The sequence below is a fragment of the Ambystoma mexicanum genome, chromosome 4p (assembly GCF_040938575.1).
Source record: "Ambystoma mexicanum isolate Mex_15411 chromosome 4p, UKY_AmexF1_1, whole genome shotgun sequence".
NCBI classification, from domain to species: Eukaryota; Metazoa; Chordata; class Amphibia; order Caudata; family Ambystomatidae; genus Ambystoma; species Ambystoma mexicanum.
Window position 1 is genome coordinate 1,169,899,120 of NC_090927.1, and position 26,863 is coordinate 1,169,925,982.

Genomic DNA, 26,863 nt, shown 5'->3' on the forward strand with positions numbered 1-26,863 from the left:
GGTTGCATGGTCGACCAGCACCAGGATAAACCTATTGCCTGAGGATGTTTGCGGGTCAAGGGGACCAACGATGTCGATCCCTACCCTTTCAAATGGTACCCCCACAACTGGGAGCGGTACCAACGGAGCTTGGATTGTCGTGCCAACCTTACCAGCCAACTGGCAGGTGGCACAACTCCTGCAGTGACTTTCTACTTGCTCCCCCATCTTGGGCCAGTAGAAGTGCATAGATAACCTTTGCTTGGTCCTCTTCATTCCAAGGTGACCAGCAAGGGGAACTTCATGCGCCAACTGCAGGAGGAAGGGTCTAACAGCAAGGGGAACCACCAACCTCCTATGGTCTCCTTCTGTAGACTCTGTGGGCTCACTATACAGGAGTCCACCTTCCCAATAAATCCTATGCTTCCCAGGAGGCTCACCCTCAAGCTGGGAGCAGGCCTGTCTCCTTAGGCCTTCCAGAGATGGGCACTCACGTTGGCCCTTACTGAAGTCGTCCCTATCAGGACCTCCTTCAACTAACAAGTCTTTTAGTTCAGGATGGTCGTTGGGGTCGAACACTTCAGGCATCGCCACCTCCTCGTCAGGCTCGGGCGATTGACCAACTCCCTCCACCGCAGTGGTAGGCGAGTTCGGGGGAATATTCTCTTTCCCCCGTCGGGACTTGTTGACTCCTTTCGCCTTGGGTTTCCCCTTCGGCTGGGGCGGCGTATTGGACTTGGCCAATGCTGCCCGTGCTTGAGACCGTGTGTAGGGTCTTTCGGCAGTGTCTCCTACGAGCCCTAGAGCTCTGAGATCATTGCCCAACAAGACCTTTCCCGGGACGTTTCTCTGAATGCTCACTGGAATCCTAACTGCTGTACCATTTAAAGTTAGATTAACAGGGATCACGGGAAACATACGGAGGGGGCCGTCAGCCAACTTAGTGGGCATCAGAGTAGCTCTGGCAACTTCCTCTGAGTCTACCAAGGTAGAATCCACTACAGTTCGACTGCACCCACTATCCCTAAGAGCTGGAGTATCCACTCCATTGATCAGCACACTGTCTTTAAAGTAGTGCTTGGTATTATCCGGAATCCTAGCATACGCCTCTGCGACTTTAGGCTCCCAGGAACCCAGGGACACTAAAACTACCTCAGCCTCTATTCCGCTGGGAAATGAGTCTGAGGAGAAGGATGCTCCTGTAATCTCTTCTTCCTCGTAGGAGGAGAAGGCCAGATTAGCGGAGTGGACCCCCAAAGGTCTAACCTTACAACGGGGATCCCCCTTCACATGGTCAGTTGCTCCACAAGAAAAACAAGCCCCATTGGGTCTGTTTACGTAGGGAGGCTTATTATAACCAGAGTTCTGTTTCGGAGGCGAACCTCCACTACCCTGTGAGTTCTCGGATGGCTTACCCTTATTTTTCTTTTTGTGGCCCTTATGGGAAGATGATTTAGCAGATTCCCCACCCTCCATATCTTTGGTCTTTTTCCCTTCCTCCTGCTTACCAGGATGAGTTTTGTCCTTATGGGACACTCGATGTGACACCCATAAGTCTGCTGCAATGGCCAGCTTCTTAGGATCTATCTCCTTCGAATCGGCCAAATGCTGCTTAAGCTCCGGGGAAGAAGAAGCAAAAATGTGTTCCAGCATGACCAGATTGATCATGCCTTCGAAGGTAGAAACCTTATAACCTTCAACCCAGCCAGTCAAGTTTTTCAGGGACTCAGCTACATACGACACCCAAGTACCACCTTCCTTTTTCTTATACTCTCTAAACCTTTTCAAATATTGGGTCGGAGTCTTCCCAAACTTTAAAATGAGAGTCTGCTTCAACATTGCAAAATCAGCGCGCTCAGCCTTCGACATTTCCATAATGGCACTGCAACCAGAATGGGGCAGTCTGCTGAGTAACCATGCAATCTTATCCGCATTATCAACCTCTTGAACCTCGCATGCATACTCAAACGCATTTAACCAGTCCATAATGTCATTTCGTTCCTCATACACACTGAGCAGATCTTTTGGAAACCGTGGATGAGAGGAAGCCCCAGAACCATGTCCAGGACCCTTGGACCCATTTGCGAACTGAAGCTTGGCCAGTTCCAACTGGTGATCCCTGTCTTTTTGTTTTTCTGCCTGGTCGATTTTCAGTTTGGCTATGCTGAATTCAAGCTCCTGCTGCCTAAACCGCAGCTCTTGCTTCTTGAATTCAAGCATAGCCTCCCCATCAACACTGGCAGAGGAAACGTTAGACATTACATCCTCCCTGTCCTCGTGGTCGTGATGGATCAGTGCAGCGGCAGAACCGTCGGTTCTGCCAGTGAGAGCAGCCCCACCACCTTCTGCACTGTCCTCGGAAGTTATAGCGTCAAGCTGCGCTTCTTGCCACGCCACGATTCTCTGGATCATTTCCAATTTAGTGCCTTGAGAGGAAACCCCTCTCTCCGCACACATCTTCTTCAATGTTTCAGATTTCGAAGCATTTAAGGTTAATAAAGTATTCGTTTCCATACTGTTGATAGGACTATGGCCTTTTTAACGTTATATTCAATACTTTACTGCGTGTCCTGGTTGGAATAACCTGAAAACGCCTTAGCTCGTGCGCAACACTGGATACCTTCAGTCGTATCCCACCGCTGTACACCAATTTGTTAAGACGGATTTCTGAACTCTGTCCTGGTGGCGCAGAGGTTCAGAAGGCCAACCTAATTACTTGGAACAGGGTAACCTCTGGACAAGCCAGACCAATCAAGGTAGCGATCGCGGCGGTCAAGACTAGGTCTCAAGAGGGGTGAGGGTGACTGAAAGCCCGCAATGAGCACACAAAGCAAGAGCGCTTACAAACTACTCCAAACAGTTGTTTATATCAAAAATAGATACACATTTATTATAAGGCCTTGAAACTAATAACCACAGTAAAAGCAGCAATATACAACGATATTAAACCAACACATACACTATCCACCCAATATATATACAGAATACACAGTTTCACAGCATTAGCAGCACGAAATATGTTATCCACCTGCAGGGGAAGGAAAACAGGCAGTGCGAACCAATGCGAGTGATATGTCCGCCTTCTGAGGCCCCTAACTGGATGGTAGTCCAATCCCTACGAAGAGTGGAGCCTAGCGCTCAAAAGTACCTGCACACGCCGGTGCCAATGGGCAGAAGGTGAAGCTCTTCGGAGGACGTTGAACAGCTCTGTAGGGAGCTCTAATGAAGGAGAACACGGTCCGCGACTCTAGCGCAGCCTCCACTGTGAGGCAGAAGCCGGGCGCGAGTACGGACAAGGGGTGCTGTATTCACAGCGGGGAAAAGCAAAGGGCACTGCAGGAGGGCGACCAGATCCTAGCTAATCTACTCACCGGTCCCCGAAGCAAGCAGGCCCGAGCTTCTCCTCGATAGATGCAGCTTCTGGCAGGTTCTGAAGAGCAGGGAACGTCTCGTCGTCGTGCAGAGTAAAAAGACGTCCCGATCGAAGAAACAAGCACAGTTTTGTCGCCACCGCAGGGCAACGGAACGGCCGGGTGTATTCAAGCCAAACGAGCACCGCTCACCTCTAGCTTAGGACTGCTAAGCAAACGAAGCGTGTGAGCATGCCCCGGACTCAGAATACCACCCAACCTGTCGGCGATTACAGAGCAGGCCTCCTTAGTAAGCTGGTCAGTCAACTGGATGGCCCAGAGACACTTCCGAAGGCTTACAGCAGGAGTTGATGAAGGTGCCGGGAATAGCTGGTCCTGCTATTCCAATAGGTCGAAGCGCCAGTACAGGCCTTCTTGTTCGATCTTAGGTGGAAAGGGCTTCACCGGACGACAGCAATGAGGAGCAGAAGTTCTTCAGGGGGTCACCAGTGATTCCTCGGTCCAGCCTCGTGTTCGCAGGATACTTGGCTCCTGTATCCCTGGGTTCGTAAGAACTCAGGAGATCGACATGGTAGTGGTGTTTCCAGCTCCCTCTTATCCACGGTTCCCTTCGCGCCAAAACGGAGGGGAGCCAATGGGAGATCCGCTCATCAACACCCATACCATACGTGGACCAATCACGGACCACAGTGGTCCCAGGCATTCACACCACCCTAGACTCTCTGGCACCCAGGATGTGTATTGGGACCAGACAGCCCAGCCCACATCCTGGGGGCACTCAAACGACATGTAGAAGCCCGCGAAAGCAACCGTGTTTCGCGGGAAACTTCATGCCCAAATAAGGAAGGCCCCGGGTCGCCTGACCTGGGGGAAGGTAAAGGGAGCAAGACGGACAGTGGACGAGACAAAGGAGCCTCGTGGTCCGGCCATTTTGTGTAGCCGGGCCACCCTTTTGTGTTCGCGGCAAAAACGTGCTCAGAACGGCAAAAGGAGCTCAAAATAAACCAAATGATCGCTGCCACCAGCCCAGTCCCTGAATGACTTGCACCGATCCAAAAACCATCCTACAAGAGTGTCTAGGGTCTGTAGAAGGCTAGAGACCCAAGAGAGCTGTAACTTAGCTTACAGTGCCCTCTTGTGTCGTGTTGCACTAAAATGGCGACACGATAAGAGAAACTACGGGAAACAGCGTTCCCCGGTACTGACTGTCTTAAGGGCATGTCAGTTTCCCCGTAAGAAAGGAGCGAAAGCCCAGAGGAGTACAGCAGAAGGCTGCACTTCTCTGGCAAAGTCAAGAAAACAGGTTGAAAACAATAGCAAAAAGTTTAGGGGTTGCCACATGGAAGGAAAGTTCCCTACAATAACGAAATCTTTCCTAACAGTGGCAAATGCCTATCTCCTGCCTACACAAAGCCAAAATCTTTGGCTTTTGCCAATGCTTGTTTTTTTAGCTGTAGAGCAGCACAGGCACCAATTATCAACTGCTCTCATGCACCTGGTAGGGAATTAAGGAGATAGATTTGACTAAGTACAACAACCCAGATTTTCCCATGTGTATCCATCTGCATTCAAAGTAGTGCCAAAAGGATTTGGACAGCATGACATCCTGGAGGTCATTCTCCTTGTGGCAATGAAGGAACAGGTAGTGCCCTTTCCCTGTGCACGGGCATGGCGCACCTCCATGTGAATGCATTTCTTCATTTTCCACCTTATCTCCACAATGCCTGACAAAAGAAGTAGCTACGTGGGCACTGCATGGCAATCCTTGCGAATGGAGGGCTCACGCGGGCACTCAATGGCATTATCTGGCAGTGGTGTGAGTACCTGTGCTTTTGATGGCAAAACTTTGGTAACTGGGAGGGTTCCTGAACTTTTTATGGCAAAGGCGGGATGGTAGATGACAAGAATACCTGCCATGCTGCGCTAATGCTGGTAGCACCTGGGCATATGATCTGGCAAGTGGAAAATGCCAGGCTAAAGCGTATATGATAGTCACACTGAGCCAAATCTGTTCACTTTGGCATTGGCAGCTTTCATCTGTTTACACTGTGCTCTGGGGAGTAGGAGCAGACAACAATGCATTTCCCCTGTCATTCACATGGTCCAGGGCCGCAATCTCCTGCAAGCAGACCTCATCAACTACTAGTCAATTGCACCTGTAATTGCAGTGTGGAACCCGTAGGACGTAGAGTCATTAGAGGTCAGGTGTACCGGGTCCCTTCCGCATCGCATTTCCAAAGCAACGGGTGCTCCATTTTAGCAGCGCAGGCAAGGAGGCACTTTGCTAGCAATGCTTTTCAGTGCCACGTCAGCTCAGTTCCAGAGCCCTAATTAGACTGTTCCGCTCAGAGTGGATGACCAACGCAGTGCCCTCCGCTTGTCTTGCTGGAACGCTAGTCTCTCACCTCGTGGCACCTGTCAGTGCTTCCAAGCCTCTGGGGTTGGACTTCAAACCAGCAGCGCATCCGGCCCTACAGACAAGGGGTGTATCGGCTATTTTTACTCCATAAAAAAAGGCAAATACTCTTAAAAAAAAGAAATGCAGGGAGTCAAAATACTCTCAAAGAAAATATAGGAAACGCACACGTAGAACCTCGACCCCTTACTTTCACCCACAGAGATCCATGGAAGAAACTGTTATTATTCCAGCCTGATCGGAAAGACTAGACGTGTATCTTTTAATGTGCAGGAATGACTAGATGTAAAGGAATCGTACCAAAATGTCGCCCTCACAATTAGAACAGCCGAAAAGGCAGACTTTTTTTTTTGCCCCCCCCCTTACACCACATATATATGTGGAGGGGATTGAATATAATATTAATATGGTGGGGGGACCGGGGGTTTCCCCCCGCATATATATGTGGTGTAAAGGGGTTTCAAAAAAGGTCAGCATTTTCGGCTGTTGCAATAATCACATAGATCCGATGTAAATAACTAAATATTACAAAAACATTTCTCTTTTGCTGTTAAAACATAATTTTACATGCTTATGTAATTTTACATGCTTATAAAATACTCCCATTGAGAATTGGCTTTACATTTTTACTCCATACGTTAAAAACAAAAAAACTCCAAATCCTATGTATAGCACTAGTGACATCCACCAGCCAATTGTCAGTGGTCTGAAAACGTCGACAGAAAATTGGCAGACGTTATGAAATGGCGATATATTTTCGACATCATGCACTAATTTCGACTGCTAATCATTTTCTCATAAAAACTATTAATAGTTACTACAGCAAAGATACTGACCAACATGAAGCATAGGGAAATAAGGCAGGGGTGACAAGAGAAATGTAAAAATAATACATTGAATAGTATAATAAATAGCATGTTTGCCCTTGACTCCCACGCCTCTTGTCTTGCACCCACCCTCTGGAACTCGATCCTGGTTTCCTCTCGGTATGCCCCACAATAGTCCAATTTTGCAAATCTCTCAAAAAGTGGTTTTTTCAACATCACCTAACCAAGTACTTACGCCAATGGATGCACATACTGACGCACAGACCGCAACTCACATTACTGCAGTACTGTTAAAAGATGCCGGGCCATACGCTGGCTCCCGAGCTAGGTCCACGGATGAAACAATAAAATGAAATAAAAAATGAAATAATGCAGATGATGGAACGTGGTTCATGAGGGGTTGGGGAGGGAGATGATACCTAAAATGAAAGCAGATGTTTGCATACTTCAAACTAAATCAGTTCTGATCCATTTAAAAGGGCTCTGCTAGTATTAATCCAAACAAAGATTGGAAAACATTAATGAACATTACTAACCGCTTACAAATTAACCTAAGTCTTTAAGGGGACCAGCTCCCAGACCAGGCAAACATGCAAAAGCCCCAACCCCACTGATGGGTTCTTGGTGGGGTTCTCACAAATCAAACCCAGACATTCTCCTCGTCCTCAGGAGGCGGTGGACACTGGGAGCCAAAGTATCTGCCACCCAACAGTCCGAGTAGCATAGAAAGATGCTAGACTGCTGTCGAGGTAAGAAAGGGTAAACCTTATGAAACAGACAAAGTACCCCATATCTAGTGCCCATGCACCAAGGTCAATAATGTGAGGACGAGGATGCAGGAGAACTGTGATTGGGCAGATGTCTCAAGTTCATTTGCATACCCACAGTCCTCTGCAAACTCACGCTGACATTCCAAGGGAGTCATGCATTAGCACTTGAGCTGGTATCAGCATTAGGAGTGATGTTGAGCAGCACGTTGGTGCTCTTGCTGCAACACAGATGTGGACTAAGAATGTTTGCTACTTTCAGTACCAATCTTCTATCGACAGTGGGTTATATTCCTACCAAGACCACCGTGATAAAGGAGACCGGGGAGAATTGTTCCACTTTAGTCAGTTGCCCCACATCTATCAAATAAATACATTTTTAACCCATGGTAATAGGTGGGAGTCTACATTGAACTACCTGGCCATCAGCATGGTTTATAATAATAATCTTTTAATTATTTCGAATTTATTTAATAATGAACATTGTTAGATGCAAATTATTATTACTCAAACGAAATTGGTTCTGTATTAACCTCAGTAGAATTAATATTGGCCTTGCTGGGATTTAAACCTGTGACCTGCAGATCCCACACAATCTCAGCATCTATATTGTAGCCCACTTGGCCAGTTTGACTGGCTAATTTATCGTGAAGAACATTCCACCCTTTAGACACTATTATGAGTGTGTCAAACAAAAGAGCCACATTAGTGCTATGTGACCAAGAATGGTACTCACAAAGTTATTTTCTTTCTCCTGGTGTGAGGAATTCGACCATCCGCATGGTGGGCGTGGGTTCGCCTGGAATTTTTTGAAATTTGTAAATAAATGGAATGATGGTAGACCAACCTCAGGAAAATGTGTGGGGCTGATCCACACACATTTTGCTATGCTCACACCACAACAAAAGCATAGAACCGTGTACTCTGGCATGGACACAGCCTACAAGCACAGTCAGTCCTGTCATGTTTAGTTGGAATGTAACAGCAGAGGAGGTCACAATGTCATACCAAGAAAGGGGAGGACAAAACTTCCCCCTGCCAGAGACAGCCTGATTAACTGATAACGACTCCATGGAATGCCCTGACCTTAGTTAGGCCATGCAGTTGGTGGCAGTGATTAACATAGCAACATAGTGTATTTCTAACAGGTAACAGGGCCGGGCTTCAAAGGATAACAAAGGAGATGGGCACCCCAATAACTTTTCATAGTTAACTGTGTCAACAATAAGCCAACTCCCACCCTCAGTATCAATGACAAGTGAACTGACATGTCTGGGATTTTTGTTGCAGTAGGCCACCCCTGCTCGGGGGACCCCATTCATAAGATACCAGATGTGATTTGCAGGAAGCCAGAGAGTCTGGTCTCTCAGCCTCTTCATGGGAGACCTGCCACTTTAATCAGGAAGCACAGTGAAATCTATTAACCAGAGAGACTCTTTGAAAACAATAGACAAGTGGGTGGACAGGACTTAGTGGCACAAGGGAGTGAGTCCAGAGCTCTTTCTGTTGAGAGAGGGGTTCCACCATCTTAGCTCTAGGGCACACCTTATTCCTGTTTCAACTCTTTACCTTTCCTGTTGCAAAGCACTCTGGTTATGACCTCACGCATACAGAAGATTGTTGGCAGGGACCCCGGGATTGGTTCACTAGGGAAGGCTTAGCCTACATCAACCTATCAACCATAAACACAACAAATAAATAAAATATTACCCTACATCAATCACTGTGGCCCACTTGGTTTTAAAAGAGAACTGGGCCCCTCTTTTGGCAGATCATCTGAATCTGAAGACTTCACAAGAAGTAAGAAAGAAGAACTCAACCTTGGACCTTGGCTAAAGGTACAGTCTGCCTCACATATTCTGCCAGTGAATGAAGGCCAGAATATCCAAAAAGGGAAGCAAAACCCAGGGAACAGAGGGAGATACAGAACTCAGAGGACCCTCCAGCTGCTCCAGAACCGGTACCCAGCCAGCACACAGCGTGCGCTGCTAGGCTATGCAGCAAGCGTCCTGGATAAGAGGTGCCAGAAGGCCTCCAACCCTACAACCAAGGACAGGGCAGCTGCCTGCAACACACTCCACAGATGTGGGCCGGTCACCTTAAAGGATGACACAAGCCCATTGAAGAAGCTGGTAGATGTGCCTCGATGCGCATCTACCACTGTCTACCTTAAAGGACATTTTTGAGCCAGTCGAGTTCCTCGATCCCCAACCGACGGGAACACTGAATGTTGCCAAACCGCCATCGCTTAAAGACATCTGAGATGTCTCAACCAGTGCTTCAGAACTGCCGATCAGCACTGAGACAACGATTCATGACCCTGAGTCACTGTGTAGAACCGTCTTGCTGCTTGATACCCGCAGCTGACTCCTGTCTCGAACTCTGTCAAAGAAGCCTGCAAAGCGCCCTGAAGTTTACTCGGCCATGTCGAGCACCAAGAACACCCACAGCACACGGTACATTGTCGTTCTCTCCCTCTGGTCCTTCCCAGAAGGCCGCTAGACACTTATTAAGACACATTGCTTTCTTTGTGCTGAATCCAAGAAACCTTAAACTGTTGTGGTTATTAACCATACAGTCTACCCTCCTGTCAGTATCCAAAGTTTATCCCTTTTGCTTCATAGACACTGCCTGTCCTCTGCATTCCTTTACAGGGTGGGTTGTAATTTAGTAGTGTTGTTAGACTGTCTGTTATGATAATAATAAAGTAGATATTTGTATACAACCTTGAATGGGCACTCCTTTTATCATTGGGTAACAATTGTATTTTCAGTGTTGCAACTAACCAAAGATCCACGACCTTTAGAGGAGATAAGCCTGCCATTCTGTCCGTGTGACCAAAATTGGACAAGGAGGGCTATAATTTTAATTGTATGCTTGTTTAATCAAATCTATTCGCATCCATTCTGGTGTATTAGGGGCGTGGGGCTGATTGATGGTTTAGAAACCAATATTCACCCATGGACCACTGGGACCCTGTAATTTGAAACATCAAACCTTGTCTCGTTGCCTGGATATGCAACTGCTCATGTCACTTAGCATATCAGTGCAGGTGTGGGACAGACGGAGGACAAGCTCCTAACCAGTTAATGATTGGGAGGATCTTGTCCAATTCGGAGGTCCTCAGTTTGTCCATCTAAGAAAAGGTGAAATGTTGAGCTAGACGAGCTCAGATTCTCATCTGTGTTCTGCACATTACCTGGGGTTTGCGCAGCAAGTGCACTATGCCACCGAGCTGTGTGACATTGTTCACCTGCAGGTTAGATGAGTATCTCAGCAGCAGACCTTTAACTCCCTGTGCTTTTTCCTGAAGACTGGAAGGGGCAGGCAACAGACAGGTGTATGTAGCAGAGACACTTAGCTCTTTTAAAGGGGTTGGAGCCTTTGGGGTTGGAACAAGGGTCCTGCAGGTTGATGCACAATTCTTGAGCCTACCAATTAACCCCCAAAACATATTTGACTATTCCTCTTGTTCAGTAGACTACACGTCCTATGATATATAGGCCACTCTTTTAACGTGATTTTTCATCCCGCGTAAAGCACTGTTGTAAGTGACGCAGAACAAGCAGCAGTCATTGTATCTACTTTGGAGTGGCGAAGGAGTCAGAGTCGCCTTGCCATTCTTTTAATTCTAGCTCCTAATGTTTTGGTTTTGGCTATTAAGTGGTGTTGTAAGCACTACATTTAAGCGGAAAGTATTGGCATTGAGTTGGAGGAAGGACACAAAACCTGTGGGTATTTGGCTTTTAAGCCACCCATTGACCACTCTGAACCATGCAAGTTCTGATGGCCATTCCCATTGACTACCTCACCATCCCCACACAAAACTCATTTAAGGGGATGCTTAATTGCAGCTGCAAACCAGCTCCAGGTGTAATAAAATGTATAAACCAAGTGTGACTTCAGCCAGTTCATTTATAAGCAATATGTGTGTCCTCGCATCTGTTCCTTGCACTGACTTCCTGTTAAAGACACATTTTGCCATACTGACAGTTTTGGCTCTTGTATAGGCATCAGGTACGCATGTTCCAGGTACTGCTATAACAAGCCCAGGTTCTTACACCATCTGCTAGCTGTTGCCATCTCATGGCCAGCGCCTTGAAAACGCCCATCCTATGCCTGCACAAAAGCCAAAACTATTGGCTCTACCAAGGCTTGCTTTTTTATTTTTTATATTGCAGCAATGTGCAGTCGTGCATTAAATGGCAGCAGGATCTCTGCGGTTCCGGTCATTGTAGGAGGGATCATCGTACCAAGAAAAGGGCATGTTAGCCAGCTCCCATATTGTCCCAGAGACCACAGGAATGGGCTATCTTTTACAGCAGGTGGGATTTCCCATCTTTGGTGCTGGCCTTTTCAGAGAGCCGAGAGTGTCCATGCCATAAAAAAAGCAAAAAGCAGGGTTCTGTTGCCAGTAGCAGCGGCCTCTTGCATAATTACATCTGTCAGGCGCAAACATTACTGTACTTCTCTATGTGGATTTTCAGTTTTTGTGCACTAAGCCTGGGTGTTTATATCCCTGAATGGGACACTTGCTAGGCGCCCGGCTTTTGAAAACATACGAGTTCATGCCAAGGTGCAAATGTTTTCATGGAAGCAGACATTAGCAAGTGGCCTGCAAGGTTGGAAGACATAGGAAAGGTCCCTTTAGCAGTCTGCTTGTGATGATTGCCTCGTGCTGCTTCGCCTTCTGACGCTATTTGCAGATGGAGTGCCTGAAAACGCCCGCTCGGCCCTGCATGGATTGCATGCATTGGGATAGAACATATGTTTTCTGCAGTTCTTAAATATTGAAATGGTTAATCCGACCTCTGTTTACATTTGGCTTTTAGAGGGCCTTGACATCGTCTGTGTTTGTTTTATTTATCTCTGATAAAGTAGAGGCAAGGCAGGGTCGAAATTAATATTCCAATTAATATTCAATGAACAGGAGCTACAACCAGCTCCTGAGTGTCGGGCGTCACCCGGTAGGCAGGGGCTACCGCTGGGGAACCAGGAGCAAGGACACAGCGCAATCTAACCTCCACAGGAGAGGCAAACCATTACGGATGATCCATTAGGTTTAAATGTGTCCTCATTCTTCTTTATTGACATTCTTAAATATTCAAAGTTAATGTCACATAGGTATGTTTGTAAGGCTCCAATTGGCCTGTGGAGCCAATAGCAGCTCCTTGCAGCTGTGTCTTTCAAGCTAACCAGGCTCTCTTGGGCTAGAAGCAGGAGCTAAATAGCTGCTGGCTCTCATCAATTTCCAACCTGGGTATTTATCATGTGACACTCCAGATGTTTCACACTACAGCACCCATTATCCTTCACCACGGCCCCCGAGTAACCATGTATATTCAAGTGTCATATTATTATGAGCACCCTGTGCGTGGGAGCCGGCCAATCAGGAGGCTAGATACTCCCAATCCAGCCTGCATTCCAAGCCACCGGATCGCTGGCTCCCCAGCCCGCCATCTTCGCCCACCTCCGCTGCAGTCATTTTGACCCCATGCCCCAATCCGCAATTACCTGTATTTGCTGCTGCAGCTCCTACAGCTACTCTTCTTGCTCAATTTGGCTGCCATCGAAAGGAAAGAAGGACTCCATACGTAGCGCTGCCTTCCTCAACCATGGTGACCATCTTTGCATAGTATTTTTATACATTGAACTGGATGCTGCGCGCGACCCGTTCTTTGAATGAAAATACTTTGTTTCTTCAAAATACTTTATTTTTTCAAAATACTTTTTGTTAACACCTTGGGTTAATGCTTTGGTAACCCAGGGTGCTAATAGCGCTAGTAACCAGTTTCTATGGCCTTTAACTCGGGATGTTGGGCCGTTATCCACCAATATAGTCCATGGAATGGGTTACTAATGCTATACTGTTCGTACAGTAACAACATTTACATCAACATACATGCCTTCTCTTCTTTTGTTGGTCAAAAACCTAACTGTCACCATTTTGCATGATGAAATATCCAACATCGCTGCAGTGCCATGTTCCTTCACAAAGCCATCACTGTATTTATTGTTTTAAATGAGTTTATTCTGAGTCTGATAGCCAGTTAATTACAGCGAGCTGATTGTAATCACAATTAACAGGCAACCGTAGGCCTCAGTCTAATATATTTCCACTTTGTTTTTTCCGAATTAGGTGGATGTATGTTTCCGGTCGAGAGGAGGGAAATAATAGCCATATTGAGCGGGGCTGCAGGGCCAACACCGGAGAACGTTCCTCCAGGAAACCGCTGAATGCAGTGACTTGGTAAGTGAAGGCATGCAAGAGGCTGTTCAGTTATACTTGATTGTCTCGGGTACACTGGCGCGACAGGCCCTATTCTGTGACCAGGATGGTGTGGGGCCAGCTGCCGGTCAGAAGTCTCCTTTGAACCTGGTCAGCCATAATTCATCGGAAACTTGAGTACTTTATTCCAACACTTTTCCAGTTGAATTGTGATGTGCTGGTTGAAGGATACATATGTATGATAAGATGTGATACAGGTTTACAAGTGTACGATACTTGATAGACCTTATTTTTGGAAGCTCTACCTGATCATCACCTACAAAAGACAGGAATTTTCCAATTTCGCTCCCCTGTTCTTTTCGAGTTGCAAGAGTCTTCCCCGGCCCATCCCCACCAGGTGGGGCATGATACTCCAGGGTTCTGGCTTTGACGTAACTTTAACGTTGGTCATAGCTCGCGGATCATCAATGCAAATTCATTTCCCATGTCATGGCAGGGTTTGAAATTGAGATTTGATGAGAAAGAGCTAAAACCAGCTCCTGGGCACCGGGCATCATCCGGTAGGAAGGCGCTACCACTCTGGAGTACCAGGAGCTAGTACGCAGTGCGCCACAAATCTAAGTATCACATGAGATGCAAATGTCAACTTTTTGTCCTATATTCATGTTCTATTGTGCTTTAAATGTGCTCCAAATGTGTCCTAATGATTCTTTATAAACATTCCCAAATTCCTAAAGTTAATGTCACATAGCTATGTCTGTATGACACCAATTGGCCCAGGGAGCGAAGAGTAGCTCCTGGGAGCTGTTGGTGTCAGGGTAACAACGCGTTTCTAGTCTAGAAGCAGGAGCTACATAGCTCCCAGCAATTTTGAACCCTTCATGACTAATTCCTGGACTTTTTACCTGTGGTTAGATTGACACCTGGGCAATAAGTTGCTCAGTAAGCCCAGTAATAGCCTTTGCAGTCAGAAGAGCTAGTGCATTGAAAGCATTCTTTCAGTCCTGATCTCCGCAAGGTCACAGTCTAGACTGGCGGCTGTGGCAAAGATCCACACCAGCCGCTCTGTCTCCCGCTTCCTTCTGCCAAGGCGTAGCAGCCGTATTCTAGAATAATTAGCAGTGCATTCTTAGTTTCTTTTTTTTTTTTTTATTGTGTGATTCATCCATACTCATCGGGCTGGCAGCTGGAAGCCACGGTGTCGGTTGCCTGGAGGAAGCACGCATAGCCTGATGGAGCGTGCGCTTTTTTAACAGAAAACAACACAAATGCCAGTGCTATGTGATGTCAGTTTCTTCACCCGTCCTACACCTGCGGTGAAGGGTTTTATTTATTTATTTATTTTTGGATTTGGAGAGCGCACTACAGCCCACAGGCATCGAGGCGCTATAACGGATACTTAAGAAGGCTTGCTTGAGGGTTGCAAAAAGCGGCCCAAGAATAAAGCTTAAAGAATTACACATCCCTCCGATGGTTGGTGTCAAGGGATATATTCCTACTTCAAACACATATTTTTATTTTTTTCGTAATTATTTTTATTTGTGCTTGGAAAGAAAAGTTCGATGCCGTGTCAGTTCATTTGTAAAATCACACAAGATGCAGGTTTTGATACCTTTTATTGGACTAATTGAAGATACTATGCAGCAGTGGTCGTAGTGGGCGGGGGCACATGGACTTTCTTTAAATTAAGTTTGACTGTTACTATCCTTTAAATTGAAAAACAAACCGTTCTGGAATAGTTTCATTTTAAAATAAAAGTGTAGGAAGAAGTTGAAACTTGCACTTTTAGTGCATTGCACAGAACTGTGCTGAGCTCTCACTTAAGGTTCGTGCCGGTTCACCATCCCTTCGGTGTGAAACCGAAAGCGGAATTAATAGGGCGGAAATAGGTCGGAGATTACTTTTTGACGCCTACAGCCGTTTCAACAACCTTAGCATCTGTCGAACAATAAACACGCCCCTTCGAAATCAAGAGTGCACTGAAACTATTCCAAATACAAGTGGAAGGATGGCTCATATTTTGGGGGTTCGGGTCGGCTTTCCGTTCTCTTGAACAGTGCGCAGAGAGAACACGTGGAACGGCAAATGATTCTGCGGAACAGTTGCCCTCGGTTGGAGCCCCTAAACTATGCAGTGAGTGACTGGAGGTGGTAATAAAGCAACACGCTTCACATGTGTGCAAGGTCTCCAGGTATATGAGCAGTCTCTGGAAATCACTCAAGATACTGTGTAATATTTCAATGTATTGATTCTGAAATAAATTGGTGCTTAACAATACAGTTGGTATCCATATATAAACCGAATGGCCAACACGGGTTTCTCGTAACTGTGCTTTTCCCAGGCCAAAACAATGCTTATGGAAGTATGGGATGCAGAGAATGAGCGTCCAGAATGGCCTGTCAGGGTAGGAAATGGGCCAGAACAAGGCAGAACGCAGCTCTGGCAACTTGTGTCTTTCCTGAGATCAGTTCCGTCCCGAGGGCTAGGCCTGCAAACTCCCAAATCTGTTTCGGCGCTGAAGACCCGCCCGCGGGCAGCCAGCTCTTCAGAAGACTCGACGCACAAAACTCAATGTGCGCTCCACGCAGCAACAGCCACAATCTCACATCCTGTTCAGGGGCCCTCCAAATGTGAGTATATGTGTTGCAATTACAGATCTTTTTGATAGGGTGATTTTCTGTGACCAATGAAAAGATCAGTGCCCAACTTCCATTACTCCCACAAAAGTGTTTCTTGTTGAATCACTGTCACAGACATATTTCAAGTGTGAAATTGGGGGCATTCCTATGTTCCCAAAATGTTCTTTACTTTTATGCAAATGGCCAGGCTTTGGTTCCATGAAGATGGTGTTGTGGTAAGTTATGTTATGTTGATTTATGCCATGCACCGCTACTAGCAAAGGGCAGTCTCGGCTAGGGCTGGGGTCTCAGAGTAAATTCTTTCCCATGTCCAGCACTGGCCTCTATTGAGTGCTGTAATCATTTAGGAAGTGAATATGGACTGGAAGTGTATCAGTCATAGAGTGTGGTATGTGCAGCCAGTATGGCTTCTGCCTGCCTCGGCCCCAATGCACTTATGGCAGCCGACTGAGGTACAGGCCACAGTAAACGCTCATAATCTACCACTCATAAACTTCCACATCCATGGGTGTGGCCTTGAAAAAGCACACTTGTCTGAAACACGTGTAAGATATTCTGCTTCTACAGGGGTATTAACTGTATTATAACAGGCACCATTTAAAATTTGAAATCAATAAATAGATGCAAAAGATATTTCTCGGTATACTGTATTATTTGCACCTGGGAATTTTTTGGCTACGACCTAGAGACTGCTCAGATACAGCGTTTATCGGGGCGTGCAAACCGGGCAACAGCCTGTGGCACAGTGAACAGTGAGGGGTGCAGCAGGGTCCTATAGTTAAATCTCCCACCTAGGAGAGAAGCAAGACTTTTATTTAAAGTTTTTTTTTTTTTTGCTGGCTTAGTCAAAAGGGCCAGAGGCCGCCTACAGTAGTAGGAGGTTGTGCATGCAGGGGTGGTAGACTGGAGTACATGGCCAAAGGAGGCCTTACTACATGAGGAAGGGAGGTAGTGGCATTCATTAACAGTCTTGTCGAAAGTGACAAGGCCCGTTTTCTTTGTGGGATATAGATGCCTCTATGTCATCTGAACGTCACTTGGGTTTCTTTTGAAAATCATTGTTTTCCTGTATTAGTCATTTGAAATAAAATACATGACTACAACGCCCAGAACTCATTGACCAATTACATGAAAGCCCAGGACTGGAGTGACATGCGGTCACCTTGCCAAACTATGCTGTATACAGGGAGGCAAATACTGTAATTTTGAGTATGCAGGGGGGGAAACCATTACTGTTACCCATTAGGTTTTTGGCTGCACTTTAAATTTTAGCAAAGGTGCCGGGAGTTGGAAAAATTGAAGTCTTGAAGGCTGGGGGAAATGTGCTTAAGGGGTCTTGGTTTGTTTGGTATTGTATCTGCCCGGTAACAATTTCGCACATGCGTGTGTATTGTTTACTGTGAAAAAAATGTATTTGCAAAGATAGAAAGCACGAATTAACAGCCAACAGTTTTGGTTTGTGTATAGTGAAAACTGTTGTCTTTGCTGGTACTGTAGGTATTCAAATTGCATGCCCATGTACCCTCACTGTGTGCCTAATGGAACAATTGCATGTTCAAGTTAACATCATTTCATAGGTTTTGCCAAGATATGTTAACATGCAATCTATACTTTCAATTGAGAGCAACACTTTTTGAAAAATAGATGACACAGCAGCAATAAACGCTTTTGTGGCAGCAATATCTAGGCATGCGTCCTTCATTTAGACAAAGGGCCACATCATGAGTTAGGCGGTATCCCGGTGGTAATACCGCTGGGATACTTCCGGGGCTATTAGCGTTACCGCCAAACTCCCCGATGCTATTAGTGCCGGATCACAGGTTTGGCGGAACGGTAATTCCCCATTGGGCCCATTTGGGAATTCCCAGGAATATTCAGCGCTGCTACCGTCGGCGGTATTAGCACGCAGTAATAGCGCAGAAAATCGGCAAATTCGCTTCGCATTTACCGCCAGCTCTTAGCTGGGGGTAAATCCTGCCAATTCCGTGATTTGGCAGACCCTTAAATGTAGCGGTAATAGCGTTACCACCATATTTAAGGGTTACTGCCAAACTCGTGATGAGGCAGAATGACAGAAACATGGGTTCAAGAAAAGGAATTCCTGTGTATACTTTGCATGGCCATTCATTTTAAGTACAAGGGAATAAAATGTCACTTAACTTGCAATGATCTAATGATTTTGCGTGCCGTGTGGGGCAGCGGCAGAGGACTGCGCATTCCAGTGTTTCACGCTGGGCAAAATCGTGTCTAGAAACTGTCCTGCACTCATACTTGGGGACATCCCTCACATGTGAACTAGATTGCCTCCTTTTGCAGCCGGTATGCAGCTTGGCTATCTCCAACTCCTGAGCAGCGCTCTGTGTAGCCCCATCAGCTGAGTGACAAGTTCCATTTTAGACTGAACTCTGTTTGCATAGCGTCTAAATTATAAACGGGCTCGAAAGTTTGACAGTAGATGGTTATGAAATGTCGCAGGCTATGGCCGAGTAGCACGTTTCAGCGCCAATTACCCTTTTCTCTGCTCCGTCAGGAGTCTGAGGCGATGTACTCTTTATACGCTTTGAGACCTCTAGGGGGTCGTGCCGGCTGCACATCAAGGCTTCGTCACTGAGTGTGGCGTGTCCGAGACGTTGTGCGCAAGTAAAGGTAGCCAATTAGGCGGCTGATACGCAACTGCCACATGTCTGTTCTTCAAGTTTTATTGTGCCTTCATTGTCTGTGCTTGTTGACGCATCTTTGTTCATGTACATCTTTAAAAAGGATCAGGAAAGCAAAGGTAAACATGTAATCAGCTTTGAGTAGGGTGACTAGATTTTCAAGATGAAAAACCGGTATGGTCAACAACATAAACGAAGGACTACCCACTCAAGCCGTCTGCGGCCCCCTCGCGGCCACCCACCTAATCCCACAGCATTTTGACTGTGGATGTAATTATGTTACTAACAAGGGAGATATTACTCTGATTGATATTAGAGGCCTTTCTCTTACTCATCTGCTAATTGGTTACTGTGGCGCAATGAGTTAATGCCTCTGGATGCTCCCTGAAAGGTTGGGGATTCGAGACCATCCTACAAAGTAAAAATTCTGTAAATGTTAAGATTTCTTTTTTTAAAATGTATTTTACTATTTAATGAAAATTACAGGGGAAACAATGCATTTTGGCACAAAAATGCTTACAACCCTTTTTAACATTGATTTACAGAGTCGAGGGAGAGTTTCCTTTACAATGGGCGAGAGGATGTGGATATAAGACCAGATGATGCAGGGGGGGCAGAAATATGAGCCAGGGACAATGACAGTAGAGCGTGATAAAGGAACGGGGTAGTGGAGGAAATGCTAAGTTTTAGGACGAAGGAGTGATGCATAAGGGCCGTGGAGTTGTCGTAGAGAAGTAGGGGGAGAGGAGAACAGGGAGATATGGTGGCGTAGAATGGTATGAAAGGGTTTCTACAGAAAGGAGGAGAGCTAAGAGGATGGATTTAAATACAGATAGAGTGGTGAGTAGTGCATATAGGGAGAGGAAGAGCATTCCAGAGTAAGGGAGCAAGGAGAGGAAGAGAGCTGAAATGAAGGAGACCACAAGGGTCACGAGAGGTGGCAAGGAGGTGAGCCAAGCATGATCGTAGGAAGCGAGGGGGAGAGTAGGGAGTGAGATAGGCTGATAGGTCGGAGGGGCAAGTCTGTTTATAGTTTTGAGGATGGTAAGAATGAGTTTATACTTTCCCCGCTGTCTTATAGATAACCAGCCTAACTGACGATGGGCTGGTGAGCTGGAGGGGAAGAGGGGAAGGTTGAAGAGTGTACGGACAGCAAATTTGAGGACTTTGTCAAGAGGTGAACAAGCATGGTTGGGATGGCCATAGAGCAGACTGGCACAGTAGTCAGACCAAGAGAGTTCTAAAGAGGAGATTAGGTGCTTTGCAGTGATGAAGGGAAGAAGATGTGTTATTTTTCTAATGCTGAAGCGATTAAAGGCCTGATTCACAGAGTGTTTTCCAATGGGATTGCGCCATCTGTGAATCAGGCCTCCAGTTTGGCCACCGTTGCAGATTTGGAGATGAAGAGCAAGAAGCTGTGGGATGGGTCGAAGATGAAACCCAGTTTACAAGCAGAAGCGGAGTAGAGAAGGTACTCGGGAGAGAAGAATAGAAGAGGGGAGAAGAAGAGATAGCCTGTTTGGACGGGAAGTAGAGAATTTCAGTCTTAGTGGAGATGAGAATGAGCGAGTGGGATGCCATCCAGTATTTGATGACTGAGAGACAGTTACACATTTTTTACCGTAGCAGATCAGATAAGGAGGGAAAGAGAAGATCTGAGCGTCAACAGCAAAGAGGTGATAGGAAAGCCATAGGAGGAGGCCACGGTGCCAAGAGCAGAGGTATAGGGTGTGAAAGGAAGTGGACCAAGGACTGACCCTTGGGAACACCAACAGTAAGGGTGGGTGAGTGTGGAGGTAAGGATTATTTAGTTTATAATTGTTGCCGAGCAAGGTGTTACCCTACCTTGACCAGAAAAACAGGACTGTCACCCCCTTTTTCCTCAAAACTGGGACTGGATTTTCAAATTAAAAAAACTCTCTCGAAAGGGGGCCACAGGGACAAATTCCGAGAGAGTCCCGGCAAAACTGGTCCGTCGGGTGTCCCTTACTTTGAGATTAATCAAAACAGCAGTGAATTTAGAGGCACTGCCTTGTGACTTGTGAGAGCATTTTCACATTTTCTGACACATATCTTTTGAAACTTGGAAAATTGTGAATGATATACATGTATTGCCTCGATAATAGCAGAATAACACAATTTTCAGTGTGTCTTTTTATTTGCATGATTACAGTTAAAATAAAGAAAACTACTTTACAAAACCAAAAAAAGGTGACTTTTTAAAGCACCTTAGGTTGAGTACATTTCTAAAATTAACCAGCATAGGCTAAAAACAGCTCACCATTACACCTGCATTAAAATGAGATTTGCCACAGAACATGCATAAACACACCGCTGGCAGCTTCATTAAAAGAATGGCATGTCCATTCAAATAGTTAGCACAACAGACTGACATATCTTTCAGAACTTTTGGTATCAATCTGGGAAGGATAAAAAGCTGAGCCAACACTGTCTGGAAATCAAATCTTAATATTTGTCTCTCACACACACACCAATCTTTACAGCAGGTGCTCACCCTACTCAGCAAGCTTGCCAGCAACCAATAGGTAATGTTTAACATTCAACGTTGCATTTTCCATGCAATGCCAATAGATTGGGCTTTTGTGTAGGCATGGCAAAGACACTTGCTATTTACTACCATAGCTTTATTAACTGGGCATTGATGTTATCGGGTGCAAAATGATGCATGTACCTGGGCATCTAATAGCAGTGCCTGGCAAATACCTAATACGTATACACAAGCCAAAACTGCTGGCTTTGTCAATGCTTGCTTTTAACAGAACTTCCGTGAAGGACACGCATACTGCTTTTAAATTGAGAAGCTGAAGGCAGACCTGTTTAAGACATTTTTATTACACCAGTAGTAGGTTTATAGCTTTGATTAAGTCATTGGGCCTCATTTCAACCCAGGCGTTAAGGGGTTAACGGTGCCGTAAAAGGTGTTGGCGCCGTTAAACCCTTAACGCCTGATTACGAGGTCCCTTTGCGGGTTGCACTTTAACGCCTGCTTTTAGCAGGCGTTAAAAAACCAACCCGCAAAGGGACCTAGGAGTTAATTACGGCACCATAATTTACGGTGCCGTAATTAGCGCCTTCCCCATTCCCATTGAGCCCTATGGGGCAAAAATGGGAATGGGGAAGGGCCATGGCGGCATGGGGAATTACCGCCCCGCCAACCTCGGAATGGGGTGGTAATTCCCCATTCCGCCATGGCGGAGTCGGTAAGTTACCGGCATGGACCATGGTGCTATTAGCACCATGGTCCAACGCCTGGGTCGTAATGAGGCCCATTAACTCTTAGAAGACTGCTTTGAAAAAATACAGGCAGGCACTTTGAGTGCAAAGTTTGATGGTAAGGCTTCATTAAAGTAAGCTCAAGGAGCTCCAATGAGGAGGTGTTTTGGGTGGGGAGGGTCAGAAACTGGGTGGGAATGGCCGTAGGGATTAGCATGGCCATGGGCAATCAGCGGGAGGGCAAATAACCGAACAAGACCTACAAGCTGTGCGTCCCTCTTCATATGCCATTTCTCCCCATCTGTACTCTAAGGCAATAATTTTGGTTTATAGGTGGCGCAATAACCAAACAAAAAATGTCCTTGTACAAGTGGCAATATTACTTTGCAAACTAATGTGCTACAGGATATTGTCTGTCAGTGCTTCCGTGTAATAATCAGCAGTGGCTCGGAATAATGTACTTCATCGACTCATTGCTTTCAATGGTTCGGATCTTTGTTAACTCAAGCGGAACAATGTCTTAGTATAGTCAGAATCTCAGTATCCCCAGTGACCCAGTACCATCGCTGGATCAATATCTTGAGCGGCAAGGCAGCCTCAGCAGTTGTGTATTGCCAGGGGCCCTGTTTCGTCAATGGCTCTGTGTCATCAGCAGCACAGTATTATCAGTGGCAAAGTATAATCAGTGGCTGGATATTGCGTTGGAAGCATCAGCATCTCAATATTGTCAGTGGTTTGGTGTTACAAATGGATTAGTATAATCGGTGGCATTGCATCTTCAGTGGCTCCGCATCATTGGCTTGGTATTGTTAGTGACTTTGCAACATTGGCTCAGTATTACCTTTGTTTAAGTATCAACAATGGCTCAGCATTTTCAGTAGAGCAGCAGCATCAGTGGCTCAGTGTTATTGTTGCAGTGTCATCAATAACCCAGCATTATCACTGACTCAGATAATAAGTAACTCGGTGTACTCAATGGCTCAGGTTTACCAGTGGCCCACCCCTCCGGGGGTCTCTGTGGTCAGAGTGGCAGTTCACTAAGGGCTGAGAGAGAGCAGCCGCAGGGGCCAGATCATGGGAACTGCCAGCCAGCACCATTACCGAGAGCAGTCTTGCCACACAGTTTGCATGTAAACATTACTTACATGTAGAAGCAGTCCAGACCTATGGAAAACTTTGTGGTTATCTGCAGAAATATTTCTCATACTCCTGCTGAGCCGGGAATTCCACAGTTACAGATTGGATATCTGCTGGATTTGTCTAAACACATAAACATCTGCAGGTGATTTCTAGAACTTGCAGAGAATTTCGAAAGTCTGTGCTCGTAAAGCACCACCAGTCCCAATATTTCAGAATTGCTGTCTTGGGTCCTAACACTGCCGTCATTGACTGCACCAGTGAACAGCGCCAAGATAACACCCATAGCTCCTAATTTTTAGAATATTTAATACAGATTCGATGGACATTTGAGAAAAGAACGTTAATGCACCATAACAACTTATGGAAGCTCCCGGAGAAAAGGTGCAGCGAAAGAAAGGCGTTGTCAGAATTCATTTCCAGATTTGGAAAGTTGGTAAAGGTTCATTTTGGCCAAAGAGCCGGCAGAGGGACAATTGGAAATGCCAGCAGGTATGTGGGTAGATGGCATAAATTTGGGAAACAAAAAACCTGTCAAATGACAGGGTTAGGAGAGAAGGAAAACTATGGGAAGGAAGAAGTGACTATTCTAGAACAGGAACCTCTGAGAGGATGGTCGCAATAGACGGGCAAGGAGAGCAGGACAGTTTAGCAGCAAGAAGGTCGCCAGGGAAGGCGGAGCCTGATAATAGAGTGGGAGAAAGGACACAGTGCACCCAAAGCAGAAACTACTCAGAAAAAGGGGGCCTACAATAAAAGTTACTTCTGTTTCTTATTTTCTTAGTACAGCGCAGGAGTACGGTGAAGAGGGAACAGTAGACTTGGGGAGGAATAGCGACAGGGGAACTGTAATTCCGATGGCATTGCATTTTCTGGGAGAGTCACTTGTGCAATGTTCAGTGATAACGATTCCGTTTCCTGGCACCGTATTCAAATCTAATGTCATTTCTCCTGGCACAAGATTAATGAGGAGAATTGTTTTCCACAGGAGTTTCCATGTGAGCACAAATGTATCGGAGACCCGCTATTCATCTGCTCTGCATTTACAGATTCTGTTAGACACTATGGGCCCGATTCATGGAATATTTGCCCGGTTCAAAGTGAATTTGCACTGCTGAAAAGTGACTATGCGCTGACTTTGCCCAGGCTTTCCACTGCAAAAATACACTTTGCACCGTTCCATGAATCAGGGTTTGTGCAGGCAGTGCAAAGTCACTTTTCAGCAGTGCAAATTCACTTTGAACCGGGAAAATATTCTATGAATCGGGACCACCGTTTTTTTAATAGGGCACCTAATTTATTGTTTTGGTTGTTAGGTGGCGCTCTAGCGATATGCAGGCCACGATGCCCATGCCTCGTACGAATGAGCTCAGCTAGGGGCTCGATGCAAGGTGGCAACAGTAGCGGTCAAAGGGGACAACCCTCCCGCGCAGGAGTGTTGCTACTGGAAAAGATCTGGGGCTACGCTAATGTCGGGTGTGTCGGGACTCGGGGCTAGTTAGCTGTTTGGATGTGGCCCCTGAGCTTCTATCCGGGGCTACAACCAAAAGACCCAGTGCTATAGCCCCCTCAGCCCCACCCAGCAACGCCTCCGCTGCTGCGTTCCCTGCGTGACTCAATGTTAGAAGACAGGAAGACATTTGTGCGGACTCTAGCTACAGGAGATGAATAAAGTAATTTAATACAATTCATGAAATATGTAACTGGAAAGCCTGTAGTGCTGTAAAAAGTAAGATCCATGACACTGAGTCAGTTCTTTTCTATTTTAAATGAAGAACTACAAGTTCAAGAATGCAAAGTTAAAAAAAACAGCACTTGATGCTTTACTCACACATGTAATCAATTGGCTGGAGAGCTCTGTGGCAGAAAAAACAAACTACTGAAATAGACATATTCAATAAAAAAGTAAATCAAATAAAAATGTATTTCCTGGGGAAAGGGAGGAATCTGCCAGGGGTCAAGGGCCCGAACAGGACCCGTTGTCGTGGCCAAAGTTAACAATAGGTGCAGGGGTCCCGGCCCACTTAAAGTCCTAAAAGTAGCCTAACAACAAGAGGAAACATATTTGGGAGCAGTGGAGTGGCCTGGGAGATAGCAAGGGTGAGGCAAGACAACCCAGAGGAAAAGGGTGAAGAAAGGCCAACAGATTTAAGCACGAACAACTGGAAACAACGATGATGGAGTAATTCATGTTGTCCAGCCCAGGTAAAATCAAGAAACTCCTGCTGCGATGGCCATACACAGCTCAATCCTGACCACCAGAAGGAGGGACTGCATGCCCCTTTCTCTATCACTTATATGTTGCCCAGGGTTGACTCAGCCCCTCGTCCTTCAGAGGTCAAGAACATGAGAACCATAAAGTTTGATAATGATGTCTTCTGTTAAAGGAGTGGTAACATGCATCTTATTAGAATAGCGTTGGACCACATGTAAATGTAAATGAGCACCCAAATGAACCCTCAAATGTACTCCTTTGGGGTTCTGTTGGGAGACATTGTAGAATGAATCTGGACAACCCTGCAGCAACTTTTTAAAAGTCAGAAACATAGGTTGATGACTGGTAGTCTGAACGGAATAACAGAGCCCCGTTTTACCACTCTACTACACATTAGACAACATATCGGACTATTAAGTTTCTAGCTATAGGCAGAAAGACATAACGAGAGAGAAGAGGCATGAAGAGAAAGAGAGAGAGGCCTATTTAGAAATGTCAATTGCAGGTGTATTGTCGACTGCCAAGCACAGTCCTTTAATTATTTACTTTCTGACAGGATGCAGCTTCAGTTGAAGAATGCTAGGCTTGTAGTCAGCAAGTCAATCTATTTTTCTTTTATTTTGTAAAACTGCTGCAGCATCACAAAGATTCAATTTAAAATGGCTCCCCAGAGGGGTAGATTTCAGGGTTCCTTTTGAGGAATAATGATGACTTACGTTCTAACGCTATTCTCGAAAGTGCCACCCACGATTCAGTGTTTTAACTAAAATACCATGCCTGATACCCCTTCTTTAAGGACCAAGTGATAATTCAGTGTGTGGGGTACACAAAGTAAGTACACGATGTTATGGATATTGCCTGTAGCCAGCGTGAATAATGCCCTGTGGTGCATTTTCACTGAATCCTGCTGCTATCTTATCTCTGGAGCATTAGGCGAATTAAGGACAACATTAAGTCATCGTTGCTAGGGTATGGTATCGCCCTGTATCTTGGTAACTAGGCGATCTCGATTGGCTGCGCTCAAGTGTAACTGCACCAGTAGTAAATAACAGGAACAGCATGCCACCTTCACACACAGAACAGCATACCATCTTCACACACTTGCGGTGCATTGACCAGTAGTAAATAATAAGAACATCATGCCGCCCTTCACACACTTGCGGTGCATTGACCAGTAGTAAATAACAAGAACAGCATGCCGCCCTTCACACACAGAACAGCATACCATCTTCACACACTTGCGGTGCATTGACCAGTAGTAAATAACAAGAACAGCATGCCGCCCTTCACACACTTGCGGTGCATTGACCAGTAGTAAATAACAAGAACAGCATGCCGCCCTTCACACACTTGTGGTGCATTGACCTTTAGTAAATAACAAGAACAGCATGC

At 45.9% G+C, this 26,863-nt stretch overlaps 1 protein-coding gene across 4 annotated transcripts in view; it reads left to right on the top strand.

The window, feature by feature from the left end:
* HIVEP2 (HIVEP zinc finger 2) overlaps positions 1 to 26,863 on the top strand; it is a 532,634-nt gene that overhangs the window by 254,227 nt on the left and 251,544 nt on the right. For all 4 annotated transcript variants that reach the window (XM_069606805.1, XM_069606804.1, XM_069606807.1 and 1 more), the window contains one exon: positions 13,500 to 13,610. The gene's annotated coding sequence lies outside the window, so the exon portion shown is untranslated. The remainder of the gene's footprint in view (positions 1 to 13,499; positions 13,611 to 26,863) is intronic.